Source organism: Asterias amurensis, chromosome 17 (genome assembly GCF_032118995.1).
Source record: "Asterias amurensis chromosome 17, ASM3211899v1".
NCBI classification, from domain to species: Eukaryota; Metazoa; Echinodermata; class Asteroidea; order Forcipulatida; family Asteriidae; genus Asterias; species Asterias amurensis.
In genome coordinates this window covers 5,753,124-5,766,568 of record NC_092664.1, presented here as the reverse complement: position 1 = coordinate 5,766,568, position 13,445 = coordinate 5,753,124, and the positions used below count along the sequence as shown (strand labels likewise).

General features: G+C 39.0%; 2 long non-coding RNA genes across 3 annotated transcripts; both read right to left on the bottom strand.

The window, feature by feature from the left end:
* Positions 1-5,547: 5,547 nt before the first annotated feature.
* LOC139949805 (uncharacterized) lies at positions 5,548-7,638 on the bottom strand. Its single transcript, XR_011787582.1, has 4 exons — positions 7,403-7,638; positions 7,023-7,217; positions 6,560-6,688; positions 5,548-6,291 (listed from the first exon to the last, which is right to left on the bottom strand). It is a non-coding gene; the product is annotated as an uncharacterized lncRNA (long non-coding RNA).
* Positions 7,639-7,852: 214 nt separating this feature from the next.
* LOC139949804 (uncharacterized) lies at positions 7,853-11,972 on the bottom strand. Of its 2 annotated transcripts, XR_011787581.1 has the most exons (7): positions 11,029-11,972; positions 10,422-10,644; positions 10,036-10,234; positions 9,650-9,848; positions 9,038-9,236; positions 8,426-8,624; positions 7,853-8,012 (listed from the first exon to the last, which is right to left on the bottom strand). It is a non-coding gene; the product is annotated as an uncharacterized lncRNA (long non-coding RNA). The 2 variants fall into 2 exon arrangements; XR_011787579.1 differs by having other exon boundaries at positions 9,650-10,234.
* Between the last annotated feature and the right edge of the window lie 1,473 nt (positions 11,973-13,445).

Here is a 13,445-nt window from a genome sequence, read left to right as displayed (position 1 = left end):
TAATGCTTCTCAGATTGTGTTTCTATAGGAACTATTCTTCCCATTATGACAATGAAACTCTGATAAACCAGTGGAAAAAAATTTAAGTGGTAAGAAGTAGCTTTGGATAGTACAATGCATCGTTTAAGAAGAACATTTACGTCCGGGTATGGAAAACGGGGTACCACTTTTTATTCCCTCCCCTCCCCCCAATTGAATATAAAAGCATTACCGCAGTAACGCTTCTCGGATTGTATCCCTATTGTATCCTAATTTGACTAAATTCTTTCCAGTTGGACCATATTGAACTCTGGAATGCCATAAAACTTTATACATGCGGTGAGGAGTAGGGCCTACAGCAGTTGGATAGTAAGCCCTACAGTGCAAGTTTTAGATAAACAAATTATACTTCGCTTCCTGTTACAAACGCTTGACCCCCCCCCCCCCGATCATAACACGCATTACCGCGGTAATGCTTCTCAGATTATATTCCTATTGGGATTATCCTTCCTATTTTTATTCTCCCAAAAAATTAAAATGAGAAGCGTTAAAGGGAAGGTACACGTTTGGTAGTTACTCAAAACAATTAACTTAAAAACTGACTTGGTAACGAGCATTGGAGAGCGGTTGTTCATGGTATAAAACATTCTGGGAAACGACTCCCTCCGAAGTAACGTAATTTTTGAGAAAGGGGTTATTTCTAACTAAAATATTAAAAGACTTCTAGCTAGAAGTATTTTATTCCTATCTGCAAGCACACCAAATGTTTTCTCGCAACTTCGATGGCCAATTGAGCCCAAATTATGACAGGCTTGTTATTTTATGCTTATGATGGGATACACCAAGTGAGAATACTGGTCTTTGACAATTACCAAACGTGTGCAGTGCATTTATTGCCTCCCAGATTGTATTCCTATAGATAATGTTCAACTTTCAAATAATGGGTCAGTAAAAACTTATAACTGCGGTGAAGCTTAGTAAACAGCTTTAGATAATCGCATTTTGAGAAACATTTCATCTTTTTTGTACATTATGTGGATGAAAAAGGAGTAACAATTTTGAACCCCTCTCACAAATTGAACATAAGAATCGTTACAGCGGTAATACTTTCCAGCTTGTATTCCTATATAAAGGGAAAATTCTTTCCATGTTGACACAAATTACACAGGTTTTTAAAAAACGCAATCACTTTTTGAAATGTTTTGTTGCAGATTAATTCTATGTTTGAAGTTCTGGCATAAAGAATCGTTAACCAACGGTCTTTAAAACAAACACTTCTCAAAACAGATGTTTTACTGTGTACTATCTCTTTAATAAAACTTCCACCGTGCAAAGTTTCAAATCATATCAAAGGAAATTACTGACTGGGCAAATTGTAAATGATTTTGGGGTGAACAAAGACAAATTCACTGGAGTGGGATACAAACCAAATAACTTAAGGTTTTTCCGGATTTTTTATAGGTTAACAAATCATAATTCACACAGGCCCCTTTTCCTTTGACATTTTGACAAAACAATGCACGGTTGTTTTACAGGGCAGGGGTATTTCTACTATTTTTAACAATGATCAGTCTACATCACACAGTTGCTTCCTGTTTCACATGACCAATGCATTTATTTTACTCAAAAGCCATACTTGTACACTGAATGTTAAGCTATATTTTTCTCTGCCTCAATAAACAGCTTTGTTTATTGGTTATCCTTTACAAAACCAATTATTTGTACTTGATTTCATGAAGATAAATGTAAGTTTGAATGAATAAAAACCTGGCAACACAAATTGAACATTTTAAAACTTACTATAGCTTAGACCTAATGGCAAAAGAAAACACTTCAAAGTAATATGATTGATAATTATGTTAATGAGCATTACCAGCAATGACATACGGATACTAAAAATAACATAATGCTAGGGAGCTGATACACAGTCGAGTTATGATAATGCATTAAAGTTAATAAACTGCAAACTAAGAAAGCTTAGACGGAAGTTTTACTGAAATTCATGAAATTTATAAAAATCCATTCATAAATACCCAAGACAGTTTCGCTACTCCTATTGGTTGAGAGCGCTACACCTGAGGTGTTTAAATGGTTGAGAATGACCAGGGCCCAATTTTATGGCTCTGCTTACCGCTGAATTCCGCGCTTACCATCACGATTCCCCGCTTACGTGCAAGCGCCAAATTTCTGAGCTAGGCTTTTAAGCGTAGAATGCCTAGAAGCGTGGAGTAGGCTTGCGCAAAAGCCAAAATTCGTCGCAAGCCCGTGAAATACACTTGCCATATACACATAATTCACTGCTTCCGTAAGCGCTGATTCTTTGCTTACAGCAAGCAGAGCCATGATATTGGGCCCAGCTGGAGCTGTTTATAACCAGCTTTCTGTGCTAGCCTTTTAAGCAGAGAATGCCTAGAAACGTGGAGTAGGCACGCGCAAAAGCCAAAATTCGCCGCTAACCGGTGAAATACGCTTGTCGAATACACAGAATTCCCTGCTTCCGTAAGCGCTGATTCTCTGCTTACCGTTAGCAGTGCCATGAAATTAGGCCCAGCTGGAGCTGTTTATAACCGGATTTCTTTGCTAGCCTTTTAAGCGTAGAATGCTTAGAAACGTGGAGTAGGCATGCGCAAAAGCCAAAATACGCCGCTAACTTGTGAAATACGCTTGCTGTATACACAGAATTCCCTGCTTCGGAGAGCGCTGATTCTCTGCTTTCCGTAAGCAGTGCCATGAAATTGGGCCCAGCTGGAGCTGTTTATAACCGGATTTCATTGCTAGCCTTTTAAGCGCAGAATGCCTAGAAATGTGGAGTAGGCACGCGCAAAAGCCAAAAATTTCCGCTAACCCGTGAAGTACGCTTGCCGTATACACAGAATTCCCTGCTTTCGTAAGCGCTGATTCTCTGCTTACCCTAAGCAGTGCCATGAAATTAGGCCCAGCTGGAGCTGTTTATAACTGGATTTCTTTGCTAGCCTTTCAAGCGTAGAATGCCTAGAAACATCATGCGCAAAAGCCAAAATTCGCCGCTAACCAGTGAAATACGCTTGCCGTATACGCAGAATTCCCTGCTACCGTAAGCGCTGATTATCTGCCTACCGTAAGCAGTGCCATGAAATTGGGCCCAGCTGGAGCCGTTTATAACCGGATTTCATTGCTAGCCTTTTAAGCGCAGAATGCCTAGAAATGTGGAGTAGGCACGCGCAAAAGCCAAAATTTTCCGCTAACCCGTGAAGTACGCTTGCCGTATACACAGAATTCCCTGCTTCGGTAAGCACCGATTCCCTGCTTCGGTAAGCACTGATTCTCTGCTTACTGTAAGCAGAGCCATGAAATTGGGCCCAGCTGGAGCTGTTTATAACCGGCTGGTTTCCGCGTGTCAGGCTTGCACGTACGCCAATATACTCATGCCAAACACGCAATTCATAGCTTTTAGTAACAGGGCGTAATGTAAGTGCGCACACATATCTATTTCTAAGCGCGCTTTTTAACAAAAGGGAATAAAAGAGTAGTGACTTGTTCTTAAACGTATGTTGCCGTGCAATAAAGGCCCTCGCCATCTGCTCGGGCCTTTATCACCTGGCAATTACCCTGCTGGTTTTAAAGGGCCAATAAAGAATTTGTCGCTTCCCTTTTGTTCCCCTATCAAACGTCCATCAATTGAACAGATAAACAGTTCTTGAACTTGGTTCATGATCTGCTCTATGAACATGTTATGAACTGTTTTAGGCATGGTCATTGACTGATCATGAACATTCTTGAAAGTTCATCGAGCCTGATGGGGTATATTGATTAAATGCATAGATATATATACATACGTATATACAGCTGTATTGTTTGATGACAATTAGTTAACAACAGGGTGGACCACGTGAAGGTTGTCATCTCCCACCCCACCAAAGGGATCGTAATAAGTTTGAGTGTGTAACCATTACAACAGTTGCTTATTTGTAATGTTACCCCTCTTTGAAAATTATTTATCACTAGTATTTTATATTATTATTATAATATAAAATCTTGTTAATGAGTACTCTATTCAGCTAAGACAATGCCATGACCTTTGTAATTATTAAACCTTGTTAATGAGTACTCTATACAGCTAAGACAATGTCATGACCTTTGTAATTATAAAACCTTGTCAATGAGTACTCTATACAGCTAAGACAATGTCATGACCTTTGTAATTATAAAACCTTGTTAATGAGTACTCTATACAGATAATGTCATGACCTTTGAAATTATTAAACCTTGTCAATGAGTACTCTATACAGCTAAACAATGTCAATACCTTTGTAATTAAATAACATCGTTAATGAGTACCCTATGACATTGTCAACACCTTTGTAGTTAAATCACCTCGTTAATGAGTACTCTATGACAATGTCATTCCCTTTGTAATTAATTAACCTCGTTAATGAGTACTCTATGACATTGTCATTCCCTTTGTAATTAAATAACCTCGTTAATGAGTACTCTATGACATTGTCATTCCTTTTGTAATTAATTAACCTCGTTAATGAGTACTCTATGACATTGTCATTTCCTTTGTAATTAAATAACCTCGTTAATGAGTACCCTATGACATTGTCAATACCTTTGTAATTAAATCATCTCATTGGTGAGTACTCTATGACATTGTCATTCCCTTTGTAATTAATTAACCTTGTTAATGAGTACTCTATGACATTGTCATCACCTTTGTAGTTATATAACCTCGTTAATGAGGTCTCTATGACATTGTCGTTCCCTTTGTAATTAATTAACCTCGTTAATGAGTATTCTATGACATTGTCATTCCCTTTGTAATTAATTAACCTCGTTAATGAGTACTCTATGACATTGTCATTCCCTTTGTAATTAATTAACCTCGTTAATGAGTACTCTGTGACATTGTCATTCCCTTTGTAATTAATTAACCTCGTTAATGAGTACTCTATGACATTGTCATCACCTTTGTAGTTATATAACCTCGTTAATGAGTACTCTATGACATTGTCATTCCCTTTGTAATTAATTAACCTTGTTATTGAGTACTCTATGACATTGTCATCACCTTTGCAATTATTTAACCTCATAATGAGTATTCTATGACATTGTCATCACCTTTGGTATTAATTTACCTCGTTAATGAGTACCCTATGACATTGTCAATACCTTTGTAATTAAATCACCTCTTTAATGAGTACTCTATGACATTGTCATGACCTTTGTAATTAAATAACGTAGTTAATGAGTACTCTATGACATTGTCATGACCTTTGTTATTAATTAACCTCGTTAATGAGTACTCTATGACATTGTCATGACCCTTGTACTTAAATAAACTCGTTTAATGAGTACTCTTAACCAACCTCCATTTTCACACGACACAATGGCATGACCTTTCACATTAAAAGCTTTATTCAGAGTTACCAACAAAAAACCATGGTGGCCACCATGTAAGCTACCCCAGAACAAATACCATGTAACTAATTAGACTTATAAATAATTGATAGACAGAATGACACATTACAAAAGTTACATTTTATATTTGATTCATTATTCAAAATAAGTAGTAACAATACAAAACTTAATGTCTAATAAACACTTAAAAATTCTCTTTTTATTTGTTATGAATTTACTACAAATAAAATTATGTTACTTCGTATTTTGTAATTAGCAAACTGCATTACAAATTAACTTAACTTGTTTCATGGTTGTAATGCGGTACTTCATTACGCACATGAAACTTTTACATACTTGCAGTAAGGTACTTTATTGCAAGCATGTTATAATTACATGATTGTAATGAAGTACCTCATTACAAACATGCAATTGTTGTATGTGAACACATGAACTTGTATAGTACCTCGATACAAGTTTATTATGTATTCTGTCTACATACTTGTAATGAAGTACCTCATTTCAAGTATGTTGACAATATTTCTAAAAGCACATATACTTCCAAGAATGAATTAAACAGGCCAACGAAATGTGAAATCCTCACAAATCTTTTTTTTGTTATTGTTAAGTGACATAATATCTAGCCTATGTGGCTCCATACTGCAGAAGGAAGGCTTCTTCATCACCATTCCACCTTGATCTTTCTTGTGCTTGTTGCTTGATGTCATCCATCTAACGCCAACTTGGTCTGTCTCTTCGTCTCATTCGTGTACGTGGGTTGCATTCTGTTGACAATGTGTTCATCTGTTGTCATGACGCCTTAGATGAGGTGGTGATGATGATGTTGTATGCTATGCTGATTTTTAATGGTACTGCATAAGGTGGCTCAGCATCTTGATGTGTCCAACTCAAAGTTGTTCGACTGCGTTAGTCCTGTAATATGATCAAAAACCGAAAAATAAACCAGTTAGATTGCGACATGGATTTAAAGATCGAAGATTTGTGCATAATAGTAACAATAATGGCTTTTTATAAAGCATGCATATCCCTTATTCAGTGACGCTCCTGGCCTTTAAACATGCAGTATCCGTGCAAGGTAAATGGGACTAACTTTAATTGTGAGACCCAAGAAATGTCTATTTTATGCACTTTAATGGATTTCTAAACTTTCAACTCAAGCTTAACTTAAAAGACATCTTACCTTCATATTCCATTTGGGACCCTGGTATGTAGCTGCCTCAAGAACATGATGTATCTCTCTCTGTACTGTGCTGTCACATCTTCATGGTCCATGTTGACGGGATGGCTGGAAAGCAGTCGTCACAATCATCTGAAAGAGCATTACAATGTACTACATTAGTACAAACCATATAAAGACATAGATCATCAGGGGCAAATTTCATAGAGATGCTTATAGGCACAAAAAGGATCCAAGCATAAAATAATAGAGAACTGTCCCAGATGATCATCACAGGACGACTGCTTAAAAAATGCTTAAACCGACTTTTAAAGCACTTTTAAAGGCATTTATCGAAGTAAAGGAACCTTGTAGGGGATGGGACTTCCAACACCATTTGGGGGTCTAAACCAACATATTTTCTACGAGGGACCAAGTGTTAAACCGAGAGCCCTTGAATTAACAAGATAATTTTCTAGCCATCTACCAATGTTTGATGTGCTTCAATCACATGGGATGATGTCCTCTAGGCAGGCACCCTCTGGGATGTGGCTTGTAGTCAGGCACCCTCTGGGATGTGGCTCGTAGTCAGGCACCCTCTGGGATGTGGCTCGTAGTCAGGCACCCTCTGGGATGTGGCTTGTAGTCAGGCACCCTCTGGGATGTGGCTTGTAGTCAGGCACTAAAAAGATTTAAAAAACTCGGCTAGGACAAGCACTTTTAAAGGCATTTATCAAAGGAAAGGAACCTTGTAGGGGATGGGACTTCCAACACCATTTTGGGGTCTAAACCACCACGCTTTGTAAGAGGGACCAAGTTTTAAACCGAGACCCAATGAATTAACAAGATCATTTTCTAGCCATCTACCAATGTTTGATGTGCTTCAATCACATGGGATGATGTCCTTTAGGCAGGCACCCTCTGGGATGTGGCTCGTAGTCAGGCACCCTCTGGGATGTGGCTCGTAGTCAGGCACCCTCTGGGATGTGGCTCGTAGTCAGGCACCCTCTGGGATGTGGCTTGTAGTCAGGCACCCTCTGGGATGTGGCTTGTAGTCAGGCACCCTCTGGGATGTGGCTTGTAGTCAGGCACCCTCTGGGATGTGGCTCGAAGTCAGGCACTAAAAAGATCCACACAAACAAAACTTAGCTAGGGCAAGCACTTTTAAAGGCATTTATCGAAAGAAAGGAACCTTGTAGGGGAAGGGACTTCCAACACCATTTGGGGGTCTAAACCAAAAAGTTTTCTAAGAGGGACCAAGTCTTAAACCGAGACCCCTTGAATTAACAAGATCATTTTCTAGCCATCTACCAATGTTTGATGTGCTTCAATCACATGGGATGATGTCCTCTAGTCAGGCACCCTCTGGGATGTGGCTTGTAGTCAGGCACCCTCTGGGATGTGGCTCGTAGTCAGGCACCCTCTGGGATGTGGCTCGTAGTCAGGCACCCTCTGGGATGTGGCTCGTAGTCAGGCACTAAAAAGATCCACACAAAAAAACTAGGCTAGGGCAAGCACTTTTAAAGGCATATATCAACGGAAAGGAACCATGTAGGGGATGGGACTTCCAACACCATTTGGGGGTCTAAACCAAAAAGTTTTCTAAGAGGGACCAAGTCTTAAAATAATAGAGAACTGTTTTAGCAATATTTTCTGCCTAAACAGCTCAATAAAATTGGTCCCAAATGATCATCACAGGATTACTGCTTAAAAAAAATGCTTAAACTGACTTTTAAAGCACTTTTTAAGGCATTTATCGAAGGAAAGGCACCTTGTAGGGGATGGGACTTCCAACACCATTTGGGGGTCTAAACCAACATGTTTTCTACGAGGGACCAAGTGTTAAACCGAGAGCCCTTGAATTAACAAGATAATTTTCTAGCCATCTACCAATGTTTGATGTGCTTCAATCACATGGGATGATGTCCTCTAGGCAGGCACCCTCTGGGATGTGGCTTGTAGTCAGGCACCCTCTGGGATGTGGCTCGTAGTCAGGCACCCTCTGGGATGTGGCTCGTAGTCATGCAGGCACCCTCTGGGATGTGGCTCGTAGTCAGGCACCCTCTGGGATGTGGCTCGTAGTAAGGCACTAAAAAGATCCAAACAAAACAACTTGGCTAGGGCAAGCACTTTTAAAGGCATATATCAATGGAAAGGAACCATGTAGGGGATGGGACTTCCAACACCATTTGGGGGTCTAAACCAAAAAGTTTTCTAAGAGGGACCAAGTCTTAAAATAATAGAGAACTGTTTTAGCAATATTTTCTGCCTAAACAGCTCAATAAAATTGGTCCCAGATGATCATCACAGGACTACTGCTTAAAAAAAATGCTTAAACTGACTTTTAAAGCACTTTTAAAGGCATTTATCGAAGAAAAGGCACCTTGTAGGGGATGGGACTTCCAGCACCATTTGGGGGTCTAAACCAACATGTTTTTTACGAGGGACCAAGTGTTAAACCGAGAGCCCTTGAATTAACAAGATAATTTTCTAGCCATCTACCAATGTTTGATGTGCTTCAATCACATGGGATGATGTCCTCTAGGCAGGCACCCTCTGGGATGTGGCTTGTAGTCAGGCACCCTCTGGGATGTGGCTCGTAGTCAGGCACCCTCTGGGATGTGGCTCGTAGTCATGCAGGCACCCTCTGGGATGTGGCTCGTAGTCAGGCACCCTCTGGGATGTGGCTCGTAGTAAGGCACTAAAAAGATCCAAACAAAACAACTTGGCTAGGGCAAGCACTTTTAAAGGCATATATCAACGGAAAGGAACCATGTAGGGGATGGGACTTCCAACACCATTTGGGGGTCTAAACCAAAAAGTTTTCTAAGAGGGACCAAGTCTTAAAATAATAGAGAACTGTTTTAGCAATATTTTCTGCCTAAACAGCTCAATAAAATTGGTCCCAGATGATCATCACAGGACTACTGCTTAAAAAAATGCTTAAACTGACTTTTAAAGCACTTTTAAAGGCATTTATCGAAGGAAAGGCACCTTTGAGGGGGATGGGACTTCCAACACCATTTGGGGGTCTAAACCAACATGTTTTCTACGAGGGACCAAGTGTTAAACCGAGAGCCCTTTAATTAACAAGATAATTTTCTAGCCATCTACCAATGTTTGATGTGCTTCAATCACATGGGATGATGTCCTCTAGGCAGGCACCCTCTGGGATGTGGCTTGTAGTCAGGCACCCTCTGGGATGTGGCTCGTAGTCAGGCACCCTCTGGGATGTGGCTCGTAGTCATGCAGGCACCCTCTGGGATGTGGCTCGTAGTCAGGCACCCTCTGGGATGTGGCTCGTAGTAAGGCACTAAAAAGATCCAAACAAAACAACTTGGCTAGGGCAAGCACTTGTAAAGGCATATTACGGAAAGGAACCATGTAGGGGATGGGACTTCCAACACCATTTGGGGGTCTAAACCAAAAAGTTTTCTAAGAGGGACCAAGTCTTAAACCGAGACCCCTTGAATTAACAAGATCATTTTCTAGCCATCTACCAATGTTTGATGTGCTTCAATCACATGGGATGATGTCCTCTAGTCAGGCACCCTCTGGGATGTGGCTTGTAGTCAGGCACCCTCTGGGATGTGGCTCGTAGTCAGGCACCCTCTGGGATGTGGCTCGTAGTCATGCAGGCACCCTCTGGGATGTGGCTCGTAGTCAGGCACCCTCTGGGATGTGGCTCGTAGTAAGGCACTAAAAAGATCCAAACAAAACAACTTGGCTAGGGCAAGCACTTGTAAAGGCATATTACGGAAAGGAACCATGTAGGGGATGGGACTTCCAACACCATTTGGGGGTCTAAACCAAAAAGTTTTCTAAGAGGGACCAAGTCTTAAACCGAGACCCCTTGAATTAACAAGATCATTTTCTAGCCATCTACCAATGTTTGATGTGCTTCAATCACATGGGATGATGTCCTCTAGTCAGGCACCCTCTGGGATGTGGCTTGTAGTCAGGCACCCTCTGGGATGTGGCTTGTAGTCAGGCACCCTCTGGGATGTGGCTTGTAGTCAGGCACCCTCTGGGATGTGGCTTTAGCCAGGCACCTTCTGGGATGTTGTCAGCAGCAGGTAGCAGCACATCCCCAGCAGAACTGCAGACTCCTGAATAAAATATCAATCGAGTCAAATCAAAAAGTGTAACACTGCATGTCTCTATGTGGGTCTATGCATAAGCATAGACTTGGGGCCCTTTTGATTAATTCTGTTGAATTTCAACTCAAATTTCAACCCAAATGAATTTGAATCGTAATTGAAAGGTTTCGAATAGAAAAGCATTTTACGAAGTTTACACACTCATAATCTAACCCCCCTCCCCATACTCATGAGGACTCTCGCAAATGGAAAATTGGTGATTTACAAAGATAAACTTGACCATGGAGTCCCTTTTTTCAATTTAAACAAAATCTTTTTTTTTAGGATAAATCTGAACAAATTATGGTCCCTCATTACTTCCCCAGCTGTCAATTAAACTGAAAATAAACTTACCTTGTGCTGTTGCCTTCCTCACAGCGTACACAGCTCCCGTTGATGTCTTCGTGGCCGGACCTGGATGGCGTGTGCAGTTTCCATTGGACTCCAATAGGCAGATGGTTCCATTCACCGTCGCCGTAGAAAATAAAAGACAAACATAAACAGTGAGAAAAGTGCACTTCGAAACAGAGTTATTCATGTTAACTTTATGATTGTCAGGTGTGAAAAAATGGCGTGCGTGGTTGTTACATGACGTGTAAACAATGACGGATGGTGTGGAGTTAGAGATTAAGATGTCACATGCAAGCATGCTGGGATATGAGCTTAGTAGATTTAGGTTAGTGTGCAACGCTGCGCAATGGGTAGGACGTGCAAGTTTGGTTAGTATAGCAGTTATAAATAAATTAGTGATAGTAAGGTTGATAATGTACCTTTCTAGGTGGACGAGATCCCTCTGTGGTAATGCAACTCAGTAGATTCCCATGAATTAAAGATGTGTCCAAGTATATTGAGTACCGCTTTATCATCAACAGGATTCTAGAGGTTGCAGGGCATGTGGAGATGAGAAGGACTCCATACCAGGTCACCAGACTCAGTCATTGCATGTAGGGAAAAAGGGTGACATTTCCAAGTTAGACAACAGAAATCAGAGAAGTGATAAACTAAGGAGCATTTTTAGTATAGTTTTTGCATTATTAAGCACCTTAATGAGCCGGCACAAGGTGCTTAAGAACAAGAATGTTGGCATGGAAATGCTATTCATCTTGTTAGTAATGTGTTTGTTGGGGTGCTGTAACACAGCATCATTGTGGAGTTGTGTTGTTGCGAGCCCCTGCTGAAAGGTCATGACAATGTTCCGTTGGGGAAAGACATGAACTTAGCATGCGTGTTGTTTTAACTGTTGCTGGTGTAAGGGTGTACAAGGTGTTCATTGTAAAGACATGACCGACGTATATCTTTTTGTGAGCTAAAATACTAGGTGTCAAATAATTGGGGTCTCTTCTTTTGCGCGCTCTATGGTACTGAGTTGACCTCGGGGTCTTGTATTTCGGATTCATTATAATGACTACACGTAACACGCGCAAACCCCTACTATTGATTACACAGCTCGGACGAGAAGGAAGCTCGGATGGGTAACGCGGCGCTAATCATAATAAACATTAAACAATCACTAAAACATATTTTTAAATCCCCAAAGCAACGTATCACGCGCACACTAATGACTACTGCAAAACACAGCTCAGGCGGGAAGGTAGCTCAAACAAGTTGCGCGGCACAAAGAGCGGTAATGTAAAGTCTTCTTCGGTTTTGCTGACGCTCGAACTAGACGCCCACGGATGCAGCTCTTTTACACGAACGCATAGAGAGAGAGCCATAGTTTCGCCAACACCTAAAATATTTTGTAATTTTTTATATATTTTTTAGAATTAATTATTTCATAAACTATAATTTTTTAGCTTGACTTTGTAAACTTTCTATATCTTTTTTTAAATTTGGATTTGTGATTTGTTTCATTTATACATTTTTTTAAATTTTACTCAATTTTTTTTAATTTTATACATTTTGTAAACTTAAATTTTTTAATACTTAATCGACTTTAAATATTTAGTAACATTTTATACATTTTTTCCACTTTTTTTTAAACAACTAATAGACTTTACATTGTTTTTAATTTTTTTAATTTTTAATTTTTTTTTTATAATACATAGACTTTACATAGATTTTGTATTTTTTTATACCTTTTTTTAATACATTTTTTGTATACATTTTTTAACTTTGTTTTATAATTAATAGACTTTACATATTTCGTACAATTTCTTATTTTTTTTTTGATAAATAATTAATAGACTTTACACGATTTTTAATTTTTCTTATTTTTTTTATTTTTTTTTGTTTAATACATAGAATTTACATAGATTTTGTAATTTGTTTACATTTTTTTAATACATTTTTAAATACATTTTTATGATGAATAGACTTTACATATTTCGTACAATTTCTTAATTTTCTTATTTTTTTTAAGTAATAGACCTTTAATATATGTATATTTATAAATGTTTAAACATTTACATGTCCATAGAAAAAGAGGAGAAAGGTAATAAAAGAAGGATCCCGAAAAAAAGGTTAGATTATAGCCAATCAAAGTCTCTAGAAAACATTTGGTGGCTATGAACCAATGAGAGTAAAGTGTGGAGAGGATGGTCCAGGAAAGGAGAGTACGATTTTTTACAAATAGGCATGAGGAACCTGTGGAAATATATATTTATATAAAAACTATACATTTATATAGTTTAATTATATAAATTATATATATTGCACTATATCCTATACAAATTTGTTTAATTTATACAATTAGCATAAGTAGTATTAGAGTGCGGCGCCTGTGGTTTATTTCATACTCAATATAGTAGCTCACAAAGATTTATAAGTTG